We start from the raw sequence: 24,397 nt of genomic DNA, 5'->3' as shown, positions 1-24,397 counted from the left end.
TGTGTGTCTGCCATGCGGGGCTCTAGAAAACCTCTTGACTCTATGAAAGTCGAATGGACATGTGTTGAGACTGAGCCAGTAGCCCTGCCAACACTAGCTATCTGATGAAGCCTTGCCCAAAGCATTGGCTTGGCCTCAGCCTCTCTGCCAGCCGGCAGAACTCTGATCAGAGCCTTTGAGCAGAGAAACAAAGATATGTCTTCCGCCAATTACGTGTACAACAATTTTTCTTTCCATTCCCAGTTCTCATCTTACTAAGCTAGATTCCTTTGGGCATTAACTCTGACAAGGCAATCTCTTTTTATTATTTACAGGGAATGAACTCTGTTGACTTTGAACAAGTCTCGTGTGAGGCCTTTACTTTTTGCCACACCACTTTTTGCAAGTGGTGTGGCATTGTGACAAACAGCCCCATTTGGAAAACAGTGCAGACGCAGAGCAATACACTGGATTTCACCTTCTCACTAGCATTGATCTGTCAGAGCAGCCAGCATCCCATGCTAAGTATTTCTCTCCATTAAGAAATCATGAACCATCTGCCTGCTCAGCTGAAACCGTACATGATGTGAGGGATGCCTATCATGCCATGCTTAATTAATGAGGTATTGTATGCTTGCCAAGGAATCACACCAACATAAACAGATACTATTATGCAAATGTATCTTGTTTCTGTGAAATGACAACTTCAGGACTGTAGTGAACGCCAGGTTTGCATGAACTGGCTCACATTTAAACTGATATGTTGTTTAATTGGCAGAGATGAAATTCTGTTAAAAAAGAAAAAAAAGGTGTTGTGTAGAGATATTTTATGAAAAAGTCACAGTTTGAAGATACAGTAACAGTAAATGATACAATCCAGCAGGTATCAACAGAGGACTATGGTTTGTCCTCCAAAAACACAGAAAGATTGCCCAGAATGAAAACTGGCCAGCAACTAGTCAATCAAAATTAGAGTGCTAAAATTCATATTAAGTTACTATGTCTTTCAGCAACTCTTAAAAAAAAGATTGACAAAGACATATGAAGAGCATTAGAAACAATCACATCTCTAAAAAAGGTTTAAAGTTTAAATGCATCTGATGGGATGAGAATTTCAAGTTTTAATGTCCTGTGTAATTCATTCAATATAGTGCAAAGTAGTGGTACAGTCTTCCTAAATTTGGTATTTATTTGTGGGGTATCAAGAGTTAGCCAGGCTTAGTGAGGACCAGCCTACATTTTTTATAGTACACAATGATGAGTATGATGTGATGTGGTAAATGAGCTCCATTCATTTACCACCAATGTTGGATGTCTGATTGCCTGACCTGAATTTGCGGTTGATGCCTTCGGCTGTGCTGTGGCGCAAAAAGAACGGCGTGGGGCAATTTTGTGACACTCCAAAAAGATGATAATTAAGTGCATGTTCTAACACAAAAAAGATCTGTCCGCATGACTTCATTTGTATTTGTGGAAAATAACGTTAAGGCAACATCAATATGGCAGGGGTCAGAAGATTCAGCGGAGAATTCCGATAAATTATGTTGCGCAGATGATGTCGAGGAAACTGACAGAAACGTTTTACTTCTCCCTCAAAAGAAAGTGGGATAACAAAGTTGAGAGGGCAATTGTAATAAACAAGTTCAAGGAAACAACTTCTTTTCCCCTGTGCCCTCAGTACATTCAGAAAATACACTGAGAGACAATCAGATTTCCTCCCACACACATACACACGCGCAAACCAACACACACACACACACACGTCAAGTTAATGCAGACTGCGATGAGCCTCTCAGGAAAGAAATAGCTCGGTGAGAAGCGATTAGAGCTCCCTTTGGTCGCCATGGTGTTACCGATGATTGATGTGATTAATAAAGCTGTTGTCATGGCGCCCTCTATGCTTCTGAATGCAGGCCAAAAGACATAGACAGGGAGAGAGAAAGAGGAATAGGTAGAGATAGAGACTCTAAAGACACTCATGTATCTAACCACTGTGATTTATCTTTCCACAGCTCTGGGACAAACCCCACTCATCATTTTATTATTTTACACACCCCATCACCAACATACACATCAGTTGTCTTCACAGTGAAGCTGTTCACTCCGTCAGATCAACTCAAGCTAATTTATTAATTGGATATGTATTCAAATAATTAATTTTGAGTAATTTAGCCTTTGGGTATTAGAATTTCCCAGGAATTTCCCACTCTTCACTTTTATTCACTACATAACAGCTGAAAAACCAGGCAGTTGAGAATGGCCTCACTTCAAGATTAAGTAATCTTTCACTCTGGTTTTAACTAATGCATGTCTGAGTGCAAGAAATAGGGTAATGGGTTTGGTCAGGATTCCTGTTAAGGAACGCACTAATTTTCAGTGATCATGTGCAAGGGGGTTGGGGTGAGGGGTTCACTGTTTTTCCTTACTCCGTCCAGTGCTGAAGTCCACTGAATTTCTTACTGGCGGACTCAGAATAAAGTGGTAAAATAAGCCATGAGTAGTAAATAGAAAGTCCTGACATCAACCCCTGTCTAACATCTGTTTCATTAGCTTCTGCAAAGTTTCTTTGGGGGTCTGCTTTGAAAAATGAGAACATGTCCCTAGGGCTTAATATCCATATGCAGCATTATTATTTAAGTTCACCAAATTTCAACCTACATTACCTCATTTTATGGCCACTTAGCTCTGTTTTGGTCCACACTAACTAAAGAAGGAAATATCCAGCCTAGTTAAATGCTACACTATGTTCACAGGCTAGATGCTAACTTTGTGTGCTGTTAGATGCTGGGTATGTAGTTTACAGTTAAAAACAGATACCCACTTGGACTGAAAATGATGCTAATGGGAGCAGTGAGAGTGAATCATCACTATGAGGGAAAACTTTCTGGAGAAAAACCTGTAAATTCACTTTGACTCTTTTCAGATGTGGCAATCATTATCTTTCTCATACCTTGGTACTAGTTTACTTGAAATTACTTATTGGGAAACTACTAGTTCTGCACCTTAATACCTGTAAGGGATTTTTCTGTAATTATTGTATAATGGAATAAAAGATACAATCCTTTAATCAAGAAAAAAACAAGTCTGAAAGCGAATAGAAAGTCTTACTCCACTGAGCAGGGTGAAATGGAAGAGCTTTTCAATTTGCTTTGTTTGTTCTTTGACATTTCAAAAACTGGGCAACCTTTTTTATTCTTTTTTTCAGGCCAATTTTAAAAAGGCTCTGTGGACCTTCTCCTAATAACTTTTTCAAACATCTCAACCATGAATGGTGTAGCACCGTATTTTGATCGATCTGGGTTTGCCTTAATGTCTCAACAGCAAAGAGCCGAGGGAAATAACGTCATTATGCTTCATAAATGCCGGTGTGCAGTGTAATTAAGTAGGAAATTACCCAGAGGTCAATTCACACCTGGTGGAGCTGAATGACTCAGATAACGATGGGATTGTTTTAGCTTTGATCTCAGCTGCCTGCTCAATGATCATTGGGGGAGGGGGGAGGGGGGGGGGGGGGGTGATGTCCCACTCTGGCTTTGGCCCAGGCTGACGGTTGCGTTTGGATTCACTGAACCAAGATCATTTTTCCTGTAGTTCATCTGCGACCTGTCAGTTTTTCATGGTTCGACAGTGATCGCTTTATAAACAAAGGTTTATTTTAATCACAGCTGAGAGGCTTCACATTGCCCGTGTCTATCCATTATACCTTTCCCATTGAACGTGTTCCTTTTCCAATTCATTAGGGTTCCTATCTGTGTTTCGTAACATAGAGATGGAGAAAGCCTTGCGTAACACAGGGACAGATACATATAGTATGAAACCACATTGGGAATGACAACGTGACTTGCTGGGCTGGGAAATGAACAAAGCTGTGCTGTTCCACTGCTATAGACAGTGGGTGGATATGATAAGTCTTTCCCTACCAGCAGAGCACCGAATCAAATGAAAAATATCCTCTACAGAGTGCAACTACATTGAAAAATCCAACAAGATGTGAAAATATTACCTGCATGATTTGTTAATACTCTTCTTTCGGTGAAAGTTCTCTTAGATTAGATTATTTAATTGCATTAGCATAGCACTGATAACCCACTGCAGACTAGCTCTAGGAGGACAGAAATATTGTAGCTGTTGCCGTTGTGACTCAAACCAAATCAGACATGGCCCTAGGGAAGGAATTTGGAGGCCCGAGGTCCACCTGGCTGTGAATGTAGGCCACTGGGTGAGAAGGAGGGATATTCTCAGAATGCCCCTCCTCCCAGTGTTAAGGAAGTAGTCCTAACCATCGGCGATTATTACAGACGGCATGATAGGCTCTGCTCCGACATGTTAATATTACATGAAACTGTTAGGGATGACAATGAGCCTGAGGCGACAGCGAGACATTGAGATTTCTTCTTTTTTTTTTCTTTACAAGATTCGCCTATTTCTTTTTGCCCCTCAATCCATCCCAGTGACTTTAAATAACTCATGCCCTCCTTATCCAAATAAGGGAAAAGCACAGAGTAGCATTTAATTAATTTGACTTGGGTGTATTGCATTTCATATCGTGTTCCAATACAGTTTACTACGGAGAGAGAGTAGCAAAGTACAATGTGTTCCTCGAGTGTTTCTATGAAATGCTCAACATGTCTTAAATCATTTTTGCCCGATGCCATTTTATAGATTGAGAGTATCTATTCTCAGAAACCTTTTTTTTTCTCGCCCGAGAGGAAATGAGACATCTTTTGTCACAAGAGGAGGTTTCTCAAGCCTATTTTGTTAAAGCTTAAAAGGGTAAACACCTCAGAGAACCCTATAAATTCATAAACATTTATGGTGCATTAATGCTTGCCCAGTCCTACCCAGAGTCTAAAACATTAAACTGTAACATAAACAGGAGACTTCCTATGTGTTTTATCCTCTATACTCTGCACTCTCTCCTCTGTATGACATTCAGCATTACTTACTTTTATACGACCCCTCTCTCTCTCCATGCCATTTTATCTATCTACATAATCTCAGCCACCTTTCTGCCTTTACCCTCCGTTTCTCAATTCATCCCTCCAAGGACACAAGCACCAGGTCATTATCTTCTTCCTGCTGGCATGAATTTGAAGCATATCTATACAGACCTCTCACAACGTAAATGCTCATATGCACTCTTGCTTGGCCGAGGGCTTGTGTTTGATGAAGTCGAGCAGAACTAAGCTGATGGTCATTTACGTGCGCTTCCTTCATCGAATTGCAAATGCACGCATACATGCATGCATTCCTGTGTGCACACGCTAATTCACATCTTTCATTTTCAGCGCTCCGTCCACCTGAAAGGGCCTGTGCCTCCAAGGCAGGCCTACAAAGCCTGGTGACGGTTGGAGGGGCGAGCAGAAGGCATCAGGGAGGTGGCTTATTACAGCGACACAAAGGCACTAGTGTTTAGTGAAGAAGGTTGTATCATACATTAGACTGCTGCATCGGCCTGCCACTGAGCTGAGGTAACCATGGCAACAGGCTGCTGGGAGACAGTGAAGCGAGAGTCAGCAGGCTGGAGTCAGTGGGCCTTCAGCTTTTGAACACCAAGAGAGATTAGCTTAGAGCAAAACCCCTAAACCCCACACTACATGCAGCTCTATGATGGCTACTGATGTTGGAGGAAGTGGAAAGTAAAAGCAGTGGGGATACACAACATTTTTAGGCAAAGATCCAACCAAATAGTTGACATCAAAGCACTTGTGCGAACGCATCCTCTTGAACTCAGCGCTCATGGCAGTATGAAATGCAAAAATTATGCAGAAAGCATCAAGCAGCTGTGAGCATGGATAGTACAGGAATGAAGATAAAATGTCCTGTGATATGTCAGCAATCATTAGATTAAAATGGAATCATTTGTGAGCGGTGGATCAATCCCAGAGATTAATTATATCGTTAGGAGATGTGAAACTCATTGCCATGATGTCTGTAGCGGATCGCCATGGCAATAGAAAACAATGAGTGCATGGGAGATAAAAGAGGAGAGTTGTACTTACATAACAAATCAAGGGCAGGACATGAGGAGGCTCGATGTACGACAAAGACAAAAGGCAGAAGAGTGAGATGGCTGGAGGAACAAGGAGGAATAAATCGATGAGAAGAAATCTAGACAGGAGGTACGAAGGAGAGAGTAGATGAAGACAGATATCAGAAAGTCAAAACAAGCCAGAGACTGACTGATACCTAATCCTTAAGAGAGCTTTTAGCCTAGCTTAGGAAGTCAGGAATGCCGTAAAATATTATGAGTTTTTTAGAGCAGAAACACAAGGCAATGTGGACAGGATGTTGTGGCGGTAAATACTGGAAGAGAGATTATTTACTGAAGAATCGTGTTATGAAATAAACATGAGGAATCATCTTTACTCCCCTCCTTAATCCACCTACTCAAGTAGGACATGACACTCTCTCTCCCCTGTCTACCCGTCTCTTTACTTTATGCAATTTGTGTATCCTCCAGGGAAGAAGCTACGGCTATGTCCACACTAATGGTGATACATTGGAAAACACTGTTTACATGTAGGAAGTTTAGCGGTCAATACTTAGCATTTTTGAGATCTTTTTTTTTTAAGCTAAACCTGCAACACAAACAATATAAGTAGTTCAATTTGTTCTGCTTTTCTCTACTTTAGTTTAATTAAAGTTGGCAGACTTAAAAAAAAATGCTTCATCTCTATTACAATTTGGTGTCAGTCTTCATTCTTCTACTTTCACTCTTTAAGTGAGTAACTTTGATATAATTTGTAATGCAGTGTGGTTACATTTCTTATGTTTAAATGTTGATACCTCTTAAGGTCATGCTTAAGAACTTTGTTTAAACATCAGGAAAACCTCTTTGCTGCATTTTTTTTAAATCAGTGCTTTGGGTATCCCTAACCAGTATTTGGGTTTGGTTTTGAATGATCTCTGAACTACTTTGGGATATTAGAAGAACCTGATTCCTGCTGCCAAGCATTCACACACACAGATGCTTACATTTCCATATGCTGTAAATAAGGTTATTCAGCTACAGCAACACTAGCAGGTCTGTGAGGCCGTATTTAGGCACATCCTAATACAAATATGCTCACAATGACAGTACTAGCATGCTGATGTAAAGCAGGTGTAATGTTTACCATGCTGACTAGCGTTGTTCAGCGTGTAAGCCTGCTAATATTTGCCAATTAGCACTAAATATAAAGTACAGTTGAGATTAATGGGAAGGTCATTAGTTTTGTAGATATTTGATCATAAACAATTAGAAATGTTGGCTTGATGATGGCACTTGACGAAAAGGTAAAAGATCACAAAATTACTTATGAATGGAATACAAATATCTGAACCAAATTTAGTCTGGACCAATAGTGATGGATCAATTGACTGACCAGCCAACTTTGCCATGCTTAATCCTCCATATTATTGTAAAATGTACATCATGATGCAAGATAGTTCATAAATAAAACTATTCAGACCCATTCAATGATTAATAATCAATCATAGATTACATTTTTTCCAGTGAATTTTTTTTTTTTTAAACTGCTATCATCCCACAAATAATGTCAAGCAGTATGTAGGACACATTTTTCTTTAACGTTATGGGATTAAGCATCATTCATCATTTCATTAATTCAGAGACGTGGAGATGAGTGCACACACACAAGGAAATGCACTGACCCTCCCTGAACTGACCCCCTGACAGTATGACACTGATCAAATTTAAACACTGTGACAAAATAGATATTAAACAGACCTCCTGAGAGGCCATCTCTGGCCAGTAACTAAATTATGGCCTGAACTACAAGAATAAATAACCTTCAGGTCATTTGAACAGACAGAAAACCCCTTATCTTATCTTGCTAGACGAGACCAATAAAATGACTTAATATTGTTTGTTATAAAAAAAAAAACATGACAAATGGTTTAACTTTGATAACTATGATATTCAATTGAGGAGATATTAAGTTTTGATTGTATTACATTGTTCTACATATGAAAATACTGACCTCCATTGACTAAGGTTAGAACTTCATATTGAATTTTTAAAAATCATAGGAGTTAATTAATGTTCACATGGTCATTATGCAATAGTATTTTAAAATCACCTAATTGTTTAACTTGTAACTGCATTACAAATCTGATAGACAATCATATTTTAATAATTAAAAAGTCATATTAAAAGAATGTAGTTACTTAAGTTATATGAATGTAAAGAATCACATTTAACATTATTTTCTTTCAATATTAAATAGTAGTCATGTTAAATGTTTATACATTAAGTAAGATTCATGTTGAGTTCATATTTGAAATGATGTTTCATTGTTTATCTAGTCACATAATTGTTGCTTTAAAGTATTAAGTCTTGTGTTTCCACAGTCAGGAAAGTTTATTTGGCACTCAACTAAGATTACAAGAAGCCAGTTAAAGGCTGAATCCTCAACTCAAATTAGCATGTCACTCTGAAGAAGACAGCAGTGATTGAACCGAGTACTGACTTGATTGCTAGGAGCAGTACAGCCAAACTGAGTCGACAGGAAGACTCTTTCACAGCATAGCCTAAATCAAGCTTGACTCCTTTTCAATGGTGGGTAAACACCACTGCTTTCACAAAAAGGCTCATGCCCAGCACAGCTAAAGCCGGGTTGCACTGCGCCTGCTCAACACTGCAGCCAGCTGCAGCTCAACCAACACAAATCCAGACCTGCTGAGACGAACGAACAACAATGAAGCTTGTCAAGAGTAAGGCATAACATGGCTTTGTGATCATTGATGTAAAATAATGTTAAAATTAAAAAGATCATTTCTTTAGCTTTTCTTTGAGTTTCCCCCTTTGCAATGTTCCCTTTTCTAGCCTCAAGTCACACACCTCGAGCTGAATATTTCTAAGCGTTTCTTTAAATTGTATTTTATTTTCAGTTAAAGGCCTTAGTATTCGTTTTCTTTATTATCTCATGCTTTATCATGTATCCTCAATATGTTAAAATATTAATAAATGTCTTCATTTGTCGTAATAAGTCTTTGTTTTCTTTGCGAGAGCAGTAAACACAGTTCACTGTTTTGAAAATGACTTATGGATGTGAGACTGAATAGTTAACCAAATTTAGAGTTGAATTCAGGGTTTAAGAAGCTTACCCTTCAAATGAAGTGGGGCACAAACAATGACTTTAAATTAATAAATGTAGATAATATTCCTACAAGTATCAATGTCAAATTAACTTTGTTAAACTTTTTGTTACATCTGAGAGAGGTAAAACTAGTACAATGCCATTAAAAGTTCTGTTCTGTCATAACTTGCAGTCACACACACACACACACACACACACACACACACACACACACACACACACACACACACACACACACACACACACACACACACACACACACACACACACACACACACACACACACACACACACACACACACACACACTCAATATCTTTGAGAATCACTCCAATGGGGATGCCAGGGGCCTTACCTCCAGGTGTGAGAACTTGAGTAAGGCAGACTGAATCAATAGCCTGAAGCTGTTTCTTAATGTTCCAGCACACTGATCATACTGATGCTACCTTTCCAAGCTTTACAGAGAAGGAAAACCAATTTACCATTGCAAAAAATAAAAAAACTTCATAGAAAATATTTCTTTCTTCAGGGTTATGTCCTTTTCCACAATTGTCAAAGTATAAAAACAAAGAATTAAAAGACAGGTTTCAAGAAGTATATATATATATTTTTAAAAAATCATGTTTATGATCATGATATCTTCCGACCAAGTAATTAGCACATTTTTTAAATTACATCCCAAAATATTGATAATTTAAATCATAATTGGCCTTGCTAATGGCTCTGTTTTGCTCTTGCTCTGTCCAAGTATAGCTGACACATTTTTTAATTGCAAGGTTTTGGTAAACTTCAGTGTAGCCAACCCCCCAAGGAGCTGTACTTTCCTCTTCCCAAATATCAATCACTTGAATGAGATTGTCCCATTAAAAGAGCTTTAATGCTCCTAATCACTGAGGCGGGAGATGAATACTGAATCAATTAAACAGATTTGTGTAAGAAGAAAACACAGATGTGACTTCACACCTCATACGTGAAGACTTTTAAAGAGGATTGACAGGCTTTTTTGTGAGGGTCTGTTCACAGTTTGAGTCCGATATAACATAACTGTGGCATGGTTATGGTTATAGTCATATATATCAAAGTAAGTACAAACCATACACGAGCATTAAACTCATGCAGAGTGTCTATGTAAGCAAAAAAACCTAACAAATGGGGAAAGCTCTCACATCTTTTATGTATTTGTCTTTTTGCCTTTAATCTGATATTTAATGCCTTTACTTGATGTGTTAAACTGGATTGTATTGAAATTGAGCAATAGCTAATATCTTTTTTTTAAAAACATTTATTCATAGTCCACAGTTATTATCATCCCTAACATAAAAATATTACAAAATATCAATATTTATATGCAGGCTCTTACAGTCAAACAACAACATGTCAGGTTTGTACAGTTCACATCAAGATTTTGCTCCGCCACCACAGTCTGTACCTCTGTCGCTTGTGAATTATGATTTGGAATAGGCAGGTGACACTGAGGGAAGAGGTACCAGGTGTTTAAACAGTGCTTGGCTGTCTGTCTAGACTAACAACTTTGCACTAGTTTTCTGCTCGGCCATGAGTGGAAAAGGGAGGAAAGAGAAACAGAGGGAATGGACACAGGTGATGCATATTTCATCAGGGCATTGTGGTCCATCAACCCTACCAATACCCCGGTGAGAGGGGGGAGGAAGAGAAGCGGACAGTATGGTGGTCTCACATTATTGCTTTTTTTTGTTCCAGTAACCTTAGATGCATTCAAAATAGATGTTTTCATTCCATCCCAGCATTATTTGCCAAATGGCAAAAAAAAACGTTATATAAAACCCACAACCACAACCCTGTTCCATAAGCTGGCATTGAGACTTGCTGTAAATGTCAAAACCTCACACAGCATAATTCATAATACAGCAGCCATCTTTTCACCAGGTGATGGTGGTGGGTTGTATGTAAAGTGTGACTAATCAAAGCAATAGAAAAATGTACTGTACTAAGCTCTTTCATGTGAGTCTGCTGAGAAGATATTAAGGCTTTAACTTGCATTTGTTGATTTTATTTTTGGTCACTTCGGGGCAGCGCAACAAGATGAACACATAAAATTGACACATTTCTCATTTACAAATTCAGAAAACTCAAGGAAACAAAAGTATCCATTGGAATCTTTTTTCTGGCCACCAGACAAATCTAAGTTTACATTATGGGTCTGTATATATAGACTATTACATGTTCACATGTTGCATTATGGGTTGTAGTCTTAATGTTTCAAGGCTAGTAAGTATATTCAAGTTTATATTGAGTCTGTTAGTCAGCCCAAAAAGTGTTTTTTAAGCTTATTTTCACTTGCAGAAGTTTCTTGAAGGTTGTGCAATAGAGTGAAAACAAAGCATCTACCGACATCGTTACTGCAGAATCGGACCAGGGTCTGAATTGTCTGTCAAACAGCCAAGAATTACTGCTGTCACCGATGATGAGGAGCTCAAAAAGACAAACAGACAGACTTCAAAATGCTAATTGCTGGAGAAAATATTTTTTGACTGCTTTCAAGAGCCTGACAGCAGAGGGTTTGAGTATATGACTGATGTGACCATCTATACCAATGTGGGCTTTCTGCTTTGAAGGAAGTATTTCACTTTCAAGGCTGACGAGACAAGGCTGCAAGAATGAGGACTCTTCTCTCTTTGGATTATCTGTGTAGCAGGGCAACAGGATGAGTGTGAAAGTGTGTTGTATCTTCAAAAATAATTTTTCCCTATATTTTTTCCTAAAATATATGTCGGTAAAGGGGGGGGGGGGGGTCATGTTATAATCAGGGAATCAGGGCCATCTTATATTTGATCTAATACAATAATATTATCCTCATACCTCTGGTTTAGTGTCTACTGACTGCTGAAGAGTAATACACGAGAGATTCGTATCTCGCTGTTAGTTTCGTGCAATTCCGCTGATGTACAGTTGGTGGCAGTAAAAAATCAGGGTTCCGCCAACAACGATGAAGAAGCATGAATAATGCCAGATTTTTTTTATTCATAAAATGGCCTTGTAAATGTTTGTGAGGATTGAAATAATGTCAACACAATGTGTTTTGGTTTGAAACACAAGAAGAGTCAGAGAAAGGCACCTGTAATATGACGATACTGATTAGCTTTAAGTGGCTTACATTTAAACTTATGATTTTCTCACGTTCACCTGGTGGTTACCATCTCTCTTTCGCTATGACAACCATCCCTTTTGCTTCATTTCCTGAATAAGATGGTGGCAAGCTGTAAACAAATCCAAGCTTCAGAAGTCTCATCAGGAATCAACAGGGTGGCATCGGCTACTACTTCCAGGCTTTTTCCACAGTCTATACGTCGTCCTCACACTCTAATTTCATTTACCACTTAAGAGGTCTTTGTATTTTTTGGGCAAAGCGTTCTTCTGTAAGTGAACCTTTGGCATTTCACGAGAGAATACAGGGACGGCTACATCTCGGTGCCACTGAGTAGCAGAAAGCTTCCGTTCCGGTTCACATGTTCTGTCCTCTACTCCTCAGTGGGATTATGATCGCTTTGTGAGATGTCAACAGGAGTTAATGAATATCCCCTTTCACAAAGCCAGGGTAATCCTGCCAACAAAATGCCCCCCTCATTGATAAGATCTGCCATAATACCAGGAGGGAGACCACTGGCAGCCAGCTCTCAACCAAAAAGGGATTTTTCATGCTTTGATGCCTAAGCTGCATTCCTTTATTTCTTTATTTTGGAACACTCTGATTAAATTGGGTGCAGTTATTATTGGGGGATTTGTTGCTGGTGGTGGCAATGAAACAGTCTACATCCTGCTTAATCTACCCTCAAGTTCTACTTGCACTGTTTTTGTCTCATTTTATCAGTGTTTCTTTCTGCTGCTCTTTTTGTTTTCTCTCCCTACTTCACTCTTTTTGCCGCTCTCTCTTTCTGATCCTCATCTCATCTAAGGTGTGAACAAGTAATTGGCCTCCTTCTTATAATCCTTTTGTGGTGGGAAAATACATTTTTTTTAATCTACCTTCATAAGACAGAATCTGAATTTACATTTTAAAACAAGTGTTCATTTCCCAAAACTCTGGGAGACCAGGATCCTTTACTGCGAATTTATATTTCTCAGCCCCCAAGCACTGCAAGACTTTTGTGCCAGTGATGGTCAGTGCTTGGCATCCATCCCCCTGTGTCTCAAACTCATGATATTCTCTCCTTGAATCCATATGGCTACTGCACAGAGGAGAAAAATGACACAATGTGGGGAATAACAATAATCATAATCACATACCTTATACCTCAAATTTATTGACATTTGTTGACAATATTCTGGTACAAGATATATAGTAAATACTCCCCACACCAGACAATCTCCACTTTGACATTATATATTATGTGAACAAACTTATAGATTCTCTGTGTATCAGAGTTGGTAAATGTAATTTTTTTTTTTACATATACTCTTATAATGTCTCTTTCAGACCTGGAATTATCTTCTCTGAACCTTCTCATTTTTTTCTATACATTTTAAATTTTTTAAATCTAACCGAGGATCTGTATAATGATAAAACTATTCCCTTGCATACATTTTGGAAAGTTCATTTTTCAGCCAAGAAAAACAGCAAGTGCTCACATTTTAGGAACTAAAATGCTTGATAAATTACTTATTATGAATCCATTGTTATTGATCAATTTTCTGCCACTGAACTATTTGACTAATTTAGCATCAATGTCAGCATTCAAGCTAATTGTTACAAAGACAGTCCCTTCAGAATTCCTTTTTCCTTGAATTTACTACTCATAAAGTTTGTGTTTTTACAGTATGTAAAACTCTATTTATTATGAATTTATAGTTAGTCTACTTTGTCACACAGCAACCACATTCTCCTTCCATTTGCAGAGAGGTATTGCTTCAGCAAACTGTAAAACACATCACATCCCGTGTGCCGTGCACTTTTTCCCAGGGAATGTGGCTTTTGCCCATTGGTGTGTACAACAGCAAATCGAATATCTTTGCTGAACTGGAAACTGTCACGGATACAGATATCTTTTTTTCACCCCCCCGCCACACACACACACAAGTGCTCAAGCATGAAGACGACATGGGCCATGATAACTGCGCATGATAGTCACACTTAATGAAATGAACATGTCAAACCTAGTCGAACAGCTCTTAAAAGACCATCCTGTCAAGCTAGTCGTGTGTTCTAGTAGGTGATTAAGCATAAGGCATGAACCCTGTTTCAGTTCACTTCATCATATAGACATGAATCTGCTTAACATAAGCAGTAGTAAATCACCCTCTCCCTGATATTGATTCCAGGTCTAAATTTTGTCCTTTAAGTGTCATTTTGTCAATGGAATTACCGTCTATGCAGACACTAATGTCCATGATTCCAAATCAATTGTTAGTCATTGCCATTCTGCACTGGTACCCAGTAGGTCATTAAATAATACTTTCATGCACCTTTTAAACTCTTCTGATGAGTATTACAGTTCCTTACAAACTGGGGAAAGGAGTTAGACACATTATCACATTGAGGCTTAGATCTACATCAGTGCTTTCAATCATATTGTAATTTTAAAAAAGCCATAAAGGTGGCAAGCACCATATTTTGTGTTATTTCATTACATCCGACACAAGACTAAAGCAAGAGGGGGGGAAAGGTATTTTGCTTTTGAGATTCGTGACAGATCCTTTTTCCCCCAACTGTGATTAATAGTGTGTCTAACATTCGTGATGTTTAATTTGATAATGTCCCCAGGATGTGTTTCATTGTAAATAATTCTTATTGCTTTGTTTTGACTAAGAAAGATGTATGGCCATTCACAGTTTTTAACACTTAATCAGTAATGTGTAATTAGTGTAATCAATATTAGTGAAACAAATCTTCCCCATGTGGAGCCATGGGGCTCCCTGAGCAATAACAAGGTTAGACAAACAACATAATGCTTAACCATTTCCAGACATGCATGGAAAAGAACATTCTCAGATGTGCTGAAGTTCAAAAGACTGGTATTAATCCTCTTTATTTCCCATCAAATCGACTGTGTGTTTCCTAATCATTTGTGCACAATTTACATTCCATTATCTTGTGTGCTTTCATCTTAAAGATGAATAAATAGGACAAAAAGCCTGTTATATTTAAAAGCGGTTGTCATTACTCTGTGCTTCCTGTCATAGCTGATGCTACGGTGGGAGTGAGCTGAGTTGACTATTGTCTGATCTGGCGTAGGCTGGTTTCCATCTGTCAGTAATAGTGAGTGATCAGAGAGAAAATTTCAAGTCTCTTCCTCGCCTCTCACATCTTGTGCTAATTCATTGGAAATTTGATTCTTAACATCTCAGCACAAATTGTTTGCTCGCTTATAGTTTTACCCTCTGCGTTCCTGCAGGAATTCGCTTGGTGATAAAAGAAGCGGATGTTCCTTCTCTGCATGTTTTACTTGTCTGGTTAACCTCATTTGCTTCTTTTTCTGCAGCTCAAGGGTACTTAGATGGAAATGCATTCAGTGAAGTGCTGAGGCTTTAGAGAGAAATATCCTGTGGTGTAGGACCTATGGTAAACATGAGGAATATCTTGTTATTTTTTGCTTGAAACCATAATGGAAACATACTGCAACACAAATTCCAATTAAAAGAAGACAAGAAAGCAGTGCCAAATGAGGCAAAGGAAGGAGGCAATGGACAGATTTCTCAGTAGGTTTTCCCAAGGTGTTGAATGTGCTTAGCGAATATATACCCACTAAATCTCACCTCGAATCAGTCATACTCAGACTGACACCTGCAGGTGTAACTGTCTCCTGCTCGTGTTCCTTAAGTAAAAAAAGAAAAAAAAAGTGCTGCCTTTCCCGGTGCTCTGGCAGCTAAGAGCTGTTGAAGCAATCTGAGAAAAGGCATGTTATGCCCTTATCTGACAGCATGGGCCAGAGACAGGCGACACCTTCCTAACACAAAACCAACTGATTGCAACAACTCTTTATCTCCCACAGCTCCACAGTCACAGAGCTCCAGAAAGCAGACCCAGGCACCCCTTGGGCAGAAACCAGACCCATGCCTGACAACGAATGTCCATCTGTTCCTCAGCCTCAGGAGAAAGTAGCAACACTTCATCCAGACATTAATTTCAGATATTTCTGCAGTACACTGTGTACACAATGGAGGGTTTTGGTATGTTCTTAAAGTTGAACTGAAATTTGAGTTTTCTCCCCTTTTATCTAAAGAAATACTGCTGCAATGGCACACCTTTTTTCCGCATTTCAAAGGAGGATAAAATCGTTTCAGGACTCATTTGTGGAAACAGAGTCTAAGCTTCAAGACTTTAGATGGATATTTCCCTTGACAGTGGTTGACTGACACTGGATAGTCGGTGTTGCTAGGAGATGCCCTTTCAACTTCTGTGGTACGGTAATGACTGGAGCCATGGATGTATTAAGAGGGCTAGAAATGGAGCTTCCACATAGCATTGCTATGTGTCCCAGTGACCACTCATTTTACTGCAAATAAATAATCCCCTGCCAAAAGGCTCTTTCCCCATCGACCACCATTATAAAAAAAACCTTTGTAAAATTTTTGACAGGACACCCCTAACAGCAAAGAAAGTTAATTATTACTGTTTGTTGATAACAGTTTTATATTTGTACAAATAGAACAGCTATTTGTATGTGTGAAGTTTCCAATGTAAAGCAATTTTCATTGAAATGACTGGAGTCCTTAAATCTGGGATCCATTTCAGACCTCCCTGACTTGAGCATGCTTTTTTGTCTTTCGGAGCATACACTTCTGCTCTGAAAACTACATGTTGTGTTCATTGTGAAAGAAACATGGGAGAAATTAATTTTATATTTGTTGGTTTCATGTAGATGGAAACCTTGTTTTCATACAGCCAATCAAACCATTGCATTAAGCAATAACTAGACATTCTGTCATAGGCAGAGCAGACGGTCACACTGAGCCACACAGCAGCCTGCTACACAAAAGCCACTCTGAACAACCAACATTAGCTTTCCTGTTAAAGTCTCCTTCTTATCTAACTTACGGACATGAACACACGTCTTGTCCTGCACCTTAGTTTGTTAATGAGCCACCAAAAAATAACATTCACTGGGGAGGAGTACACGGCTAGATAGCAGAGAACCAGCATGTAAACATACCTGCAAAAGTCACTTCAGTCTGTTTAGACACTGGTGTGGTCCTTGCTCTTCAAAATCTCTGCTAACTACACTGTCTGCCCGTGACATGTAAGTTATAGCACGGGTTTGTTTACTTGTGTTTCATTCTTTATGGCAGCACTCATCCTGCCAGCAAAAATTATGACTAAGTGTGATTTCAGTTAGCCTTTTCAAAATATATATTTTAAGCAAAAAAAGAAAAGAAAAGAAAAGAAGAATGGGTATAGCTGATAATGAAATGATTCTCACCTCACACAACTCCAGCTTTTTCCATCTGATTGTATTTCTTTCCACCCACATGCACTTGGATGGATAAGGGATTTGAAGGGAAGCTGAAATTGATTCATTCCCACACACGGAGCACCTCACACACCTCACGCTTGCTGATGAAGTTTACACTTGCCTTGGAGGGAAAGATTGTAAAAGTACGGTATGTGGAATTTAAAACTGATAACCTTTCACGCCGTATTTGATTTTAAATGCACTTTCACAGGTTATAAAGTATAGAGTACACCCACACTTATCTGAGACATCAATCCCCACCTACACACACAAGTGCACACACACAGCAGAAACTTAAAAATGCAACTGGAAATGTGGAGGAATCTGCAATAGAGCTAAAACAGGTAACAGACGTGTGTATTCTGTGTAGACATGAGGTGTTGTCTTTGTTGATGCAGGAAGAGGCAGCTGGACCAAAAATGTACAGCACCTATCACCATATTTCATTAGTAGCTGGCTGTGTTTGTATAACCCCAAACCTAAATGCAGGCACGGGAGTCAGCAGCGAAAACAAACCTTGCACAGATGGCAAGGAATGGAGAAGAAAAAATAGCTTTCAGGATGTTGCTGACAGAGCAGACATAATTCATTAATAAACATTGTATCCTCTTTCTACTCTAGTTCCTTTCAGCACACGTACAGTCCATTGTGCAGCAGTGAAGCATGGTATATACAAAGATTATTTTTCTTTGAACCCCAATGGTCAATTATTCTCAAACAATACAGCTTTCATTTCCAGAATGCAGGAGGCCAGACTTATTTGGGTTTCTGTCTGTGTAATAGCTAAAAATGCTATTTGGTTTGGTCTGTTTGTTGCTTAATAGAAAGAAAAAAAAAGTTCCAAGAGCTCTTTGTTCAGTTTGGTTTTATGATGAAGGTCACTGCCTGGCTGCAGCATGGTGGAGGTACTATTAATATGTTCTTTTGAAACTGCAGTGGAATATAGACTTTTACATTTGTTGACTAAAGAGTGCCAAAGAAAGCTGATGAGGCCAGGGCATCCACTAGTGAATAAATGAATGGATAGCCCCATATGTTTTTACTGTTGCAAGGCAACAGTTAAACTTGACACTGAAGCTAAAGCTGTGGACTTCAAAGCAGAAAGCACACTTGCTTCTACACATATAGTCATCGGGGGTCAAGAAAACAATATGGCCATCACAACAGCAAGAAGATTTCCTTTGTTTGCTAGATAGGCTGCAAGAAAAAGTCAAAATAGGAAATGGCAAATGCAGCTTATGTGTCTTTGTACTCCTTTAAAGATATCTATTTTGTTTGTCTAGTATATGCATAGTACATTTTGGGCACCACACAAACGTCTGTATAGGGGTTCTTTGCAGACATAATCAACATGACACAGACTGTCACAGCCATGTGGATGCGGCAGGCATAAATTGTCTTAAGAGTCTACAGCTGTTCTAGTATCTCTGTGAGGCTGCACTTAGGTACAGCAGTGATTTGAGCTAAATACTAACAATATGCTCACAAAGACATTGCTAACATGCTGATGTTAAGTAGGTATCATGTTTACCATGTTCACCATCTTCGAGTGTTAGCATGCTAACATTTGCTCAAATATATTGGACAAACTTTTGACCTACTGGTGGTGCTAGATGAAAAGTCAGGGGATCATGATTACAGTTCATCCAGAGGGGGACATGAACGTCTGTAGAAAATGTCATGGCAATCCATCCAACAGACGACATATCACTCAAAACTACAAATGTAAACATCATGGTGGAGCTAGCAAAAGTCATCAGATTCAAGATCTAGTGGGCTTGAATTTCTGTAAAAAATGATATCATTGCAATCCGTGAAATTTATAGAGATTTCAAACTAGGCCAAAGCAATGACCTGACAGACACAAAGACTGTAATGACCTGCTTATATATAATCATCTTATTATCAGCCACTTTATCTTTGAACATCTTTTGAAAAACATGATTTTCCACACCACAGAGAAAGCCAATTTGTATCCCATCACAGCACATTACTTTTAGATTGACACGCCACTCAAAAACGCTGACTGACATGACACAGCAAAATAACAGACACAACGCTGTGTAAGTATTACTGCAGTGTCAAGGATGCCGTGGACTGATGTACAAATGACAATCAAAAAAAAACACTGTGGTTGAGCTTTTCATTTGGAAGGCTTGTGTCTATATCGCATACTGTAAGTGTGTCGTCATCACAAAGTTGGAGTTTCTTTACTTTCTGGTTTGCACCATCACCCTCACACCCTCCACTGCTTTTTAATTCCCTGCTCACAGATTTCACATGCACAAAACCCTGAGTTTTTATTGCCCACAGAAGCTCGTGCTTGCACTTTTTAGAATATCTCGCTCTTTTTGCTCTGTCACCAATCTCTCCGTCTGTACCACCTCTGCTCTCTTACACTTTTCCATCACTCCATCTACCCGCTTCCCCTCCCTCTATCTGTATGAAGCTGTTCCAGTGTGCGATCAAAGCACAGTGCGCCAGAGTGCTTTCCTCCCTCTGTCAGAAGCAAAAAGACATGGGAAACAAAGGCCCCACAGTAGTCTGCCACAAATAACCCCTTCACAGCACAACACTCGCACACAAACATGCACATACCAACTCAGCCTATGGCAGTGGTAAGAAAGTGAGTAAGGCAGATCTGTTTGAGTGTGCCGAGTATATGCTGCCACTTGTTGGGTGTCTGTAGTGATCCCCAGCATAAAAGGATGCTGCTTCTAATTATCTCCTATTCATACCAAACCGACATGACACATAGAGAATGACTTGACTGATAGGGGAGTCGAGTGCCTGCTTTGTGGTGCAGAACGGGAATTTAAAATGTGTCGCAGCTTAAATAATAGCATGAGCTGCAAGGAAGTAAAATCTGAAAGCAAGGATATGCACTTGTGTTCAGGTTTTGAAGCTTGAAGTGAGGGGAGAGAAAGCAAACAATTATCATTGTCCTTGGGTTTACTGTCCTTTGACTATCTGTTCTGTAATGCACATTTTTTTTGGATGGCCATTCGGGGAAGTGTGAATTATATTCCAATTTCCTCAGGAGACAGGTCCCACAGAGCCTGTGGATAACGTCTTGAAGAGACTATGGTGCAAATCTACTGTGGTGTTAATGCAAATATTCCAGGACTATTTCTTTTACACCCTGTTGCTCTGCACCCATTTTCTGCCTTTCTCCTTCTGCACTCGCATCCCTCTGCACTCCAGTTGCACTCCAGTGTAACTCTCTAAACTCCCCTTCACACTTCAGACTGACTACATCCTACATTATGCAATGTTTTTGCATTAATCGTCAGCCAAATTCAGTCTTTCACATCCAAACGCCTCAATCCAAATGAAACCTGCAGCTCCAAAAGCTTCTGACTGATGTCAGATCTGAACAGAGAACAGGAGAGGAAGCCATGGGCCTCACTTTGGTATCACTTGTACCAATTTGGCCTCCAGGAGAGATGGAATTTGATGAGGCCTATCTGTTGTTCTGCTTGGATGTTCATAGACATAATGGCCAATAATAAGGGATAGTTTATTACTGTTGTAATTATCAGGAGGGTGATGCAAGCACTGAACTAGAATGTGTGCAGTTTCAAAAAGGCCATCTGTTATGACAACAAAGTATAAGTAAAGCCTTCAAAAGCAGAAATGAACTTACAATGAAGCACACATCACATTGGCAACATCCTTTTTTCCTTTTTTATTTTCCTCCTTTGGTGGATTGTAAAGGATTGCAGGCACTGTGGCTCTGTGGTTAACCAGCCCCTGCTCGATGTCTGGTAGGCAGCAGGGGAAACTGTGTGGCTCATTATCCGCCATTAGGGTTTTTTGGCTGAATCAGTGTGGAGGCAGCTCTGGGCCGTATAATGAGCATGGCTGAAATCACAGAGGAGAGGCTGGAGCTAACAGCCTCGCAGAGCAGGTGCCACTCAAACACAAACCACACTATTCTCTACATCTGCAGCATGCATTACATATATGCATATCTATGCCCAATCACACAAATCTCTGCACACACAAACTCATGCGTAGGATTATGCCTGCGTATTAATCAGGTCATTCTAGGAAGAAGAAAAGAACTGACAGTATTGAACAAAGCCAGACACAATCTTATAATGAGGCTGATGTTACCTGACATATCCTATGTGGACGGCCTTCTTGTGCTTTTCTCTTTTCTGTCAGGAAAAACTGGCACCACAGGGATTTCACTTACCCCCCGCTAAACACTTGTGTCACGTAATAAAGTTATCACAAAGCTCTCTCTGCTATACAAAAGACACCAGTTCATCTGTCTTGATTTCACTCTCTTACTCTGTCTTGCTACACAAGCAGAGGTTGCACAGAGATTGTTCTTCAGGGCACCTCTGTTACATCTATGCCAATTAGGTGATATTGATGTGCTTTTCATGCCTCTGTTTTATTTCTGTTTCACAAGGAAATTAATGTTAAAGCAGTTTTCTCGCCGTCCCTCTCATTCCGCCTATTTCTCTTGGCTCACATCAGCAGATGGGATCATGTTTTGGCTACAAATAAACATTTTGCCAGAATGACAGTAGCCATGAGTTCTATCACACATTATCATACCTTTGACACCACTGATTAAGCTGCATTAACCTTTTCAAATGTTTAAATGTTATATGCAAATTGTTTCCATGCTGTGGATAAATCTCCTATTTTGGTCATAATTGGTGTCATCTTGCCCATATCTCTTTGAACAGCCATTTGGAAGCTACTGAGGATGTGGTTTGTACAGCGGTTGTTTGTTTGTTTGTTTGTTTGAATGAAACACTGTAGTTACAATGTTTGCGCAGCGGAACATAAAATTGTTAATTTTCTGGTTAAAACAAAAAAAAAACGTCTTTCGTTTTCGTCATTTAACATCATGAATTAAGCTTTAAGTACAAAGGGAGTGAGCACTTTACTGACACAAGCAAACACCGTGAGGCGGATATGTACAGGTCACATGATAGGCAGAATATTTCAAGACAATGGTTCACTACATCCACTTGGTGACATGATGCCCAGTAGCCACCTCTGCTCATTGCCCCACATTTCCTTCACTGTGGCAGAAAACCGATCATCCATTGCGATAACTCCCTCTTTGTGTTGCCTGCAGGCTTACAGACTGAGGCAGAGACTGAGGCACTCTGTGGAGGGCTTAGGCTGAGATCTGTTCACTAGCTCAGCCATCTAAGCGCTACAAATGACCCACAATATGCTAGAGTGCCCACAGGGGAAATAAAGCTTGCAGACATGAGACTCCATCACCACTGCGCTCAAGTGAGGGAAATGGAGGGGCAGAGAGCGTTTAACCATGCTTGCTTCACTGGCCTCCCGCGTCTTGTTAAAAGCCGATGGCCACTTATGACAGGAGGGATAGCCGAGATGATGAAATGTAATGGTCCAAGAGGAAAGGGGGTTTGGCTGAAGAGGTCTGAGAGGGATGGGGGTGTGTGGATATGAGAGCAGATGGTAGATTTGAATGGTCATAATAGGAAGATGGGGAAAGTTATGCTGTGCCCACCCGTAGTTTGTGTGTGTGGGCGTACACGCATGTGTAAAAAAGTGCTCCCTGGAGTACTTCATGAGGACAAAAGAAAGGCAGCTTGTTTTGACTACACTCTTACTTTACCGGTTGTCCTTTTGTATAATATGTGATTCACCACTTTGCTGCAGATAGTAGAGTACTTTCAACAACATCCACTTTCTACAAAAAACTATCCACCAGCGCTTTCGTCATGTTCGTGGTCGGCGTGGCTCTCTGTGAGTATGAAACCCTGGGAGGCAAGATTTAAAGACAATGTGCCTGTGGTAAAATGTATGTCCAAGATAATCACTTGTGCTTTGATGTAATTGTAAGCATGAGAAAATATTTGTTGAAATAATAATGTTCTATTTATATAGAACTATATACTGTATAGTTCTGATACTACAGAGCTTCTTTGTAGTAGGTATTAACAGTGGTGACTATGGAGTTTACTTATCATTAAGAGAAGTCCTTGCAAAAAATCCAAAACAAAGTAATGCTTTAGGGCTGCAACTGATGATTACTTTCATCATTGATTAAGCTGATGATTATTTTCTTTTAAATATCCAATACAATTTCCACAGCCTAAGGTGATACTTTCAAATAGCCTGATTTAATTGTCCAAAAGTCGAAAACTCAAATATATTCAGTTTACAAAAATATGTAACAAAGAAAAGAATAAAATCCTCACATTTAAAAGGAAAGGAATCAGGATATGTTTGGCATTTTTACTTGAATAATGATGTGATGAAACAATTATTAGACAAGTAGTCAATCATTTTTCTATTGATTGACTGATCAACTAATACTAGACTAGTTCAACATTTTGGGACTCTCTCATGTCTGTGTATTAGTACAGAACTGGAGCCGGGACATGGTTAGCCTAGCATGAGGCCTGGACCATGGAAGCAGGGAGACACAACTATCCTGGCTCTCTGTGAAGTGAAAAAATAAACATAGACTGCATGACATTTTGGTAATCAAAAAATCATTTTTTTTTCTTGTTTTGCTATGTTTGTTTTGTGTGCTTGTGTTTTAGGATGTACAATGTAGCAAATGTGTGCCCTGACCTACCTCCTGTATGTGCAGAGCAAACACCAACTTTAAACACAACTGGTTCCCATTGTGTTCCAAATGGGTTCCATGCAGATTGTCAGGATCCACATGTTGGCAGGGCCACGTTGGTAGTCACCCTGCTGTGAGAAGGTCAGCGCCTTGCTGTTCCAGAGAGCCCCCTCTGGAACTAGTTCTGCCCTTATCAACATGCATGATAGATGCTCTTTGTCACAAGATGATTTGCCAATTGTGTCATGCTTGTGAATAAAATTTCGGCAACGTGTGTCATGTGTTATTTGTGTGCTCGCTACCTGAGTG

This window comes from Scomber scombrus, chromosome 9, assembly GCF_963691925.1.
Source record: "Scomber scombrus chromosome 9, fScoSco1.1, whole genome shotgun sequence".
Lineage (NCBI taxonomy): Eukaryota > Metazoa > Chordata > Actinopteri > Scombriformes > Scombridae > Scomber > Scomber scombrus.
Note: the sequence above shows the minus strand (reverse complement) of the source record.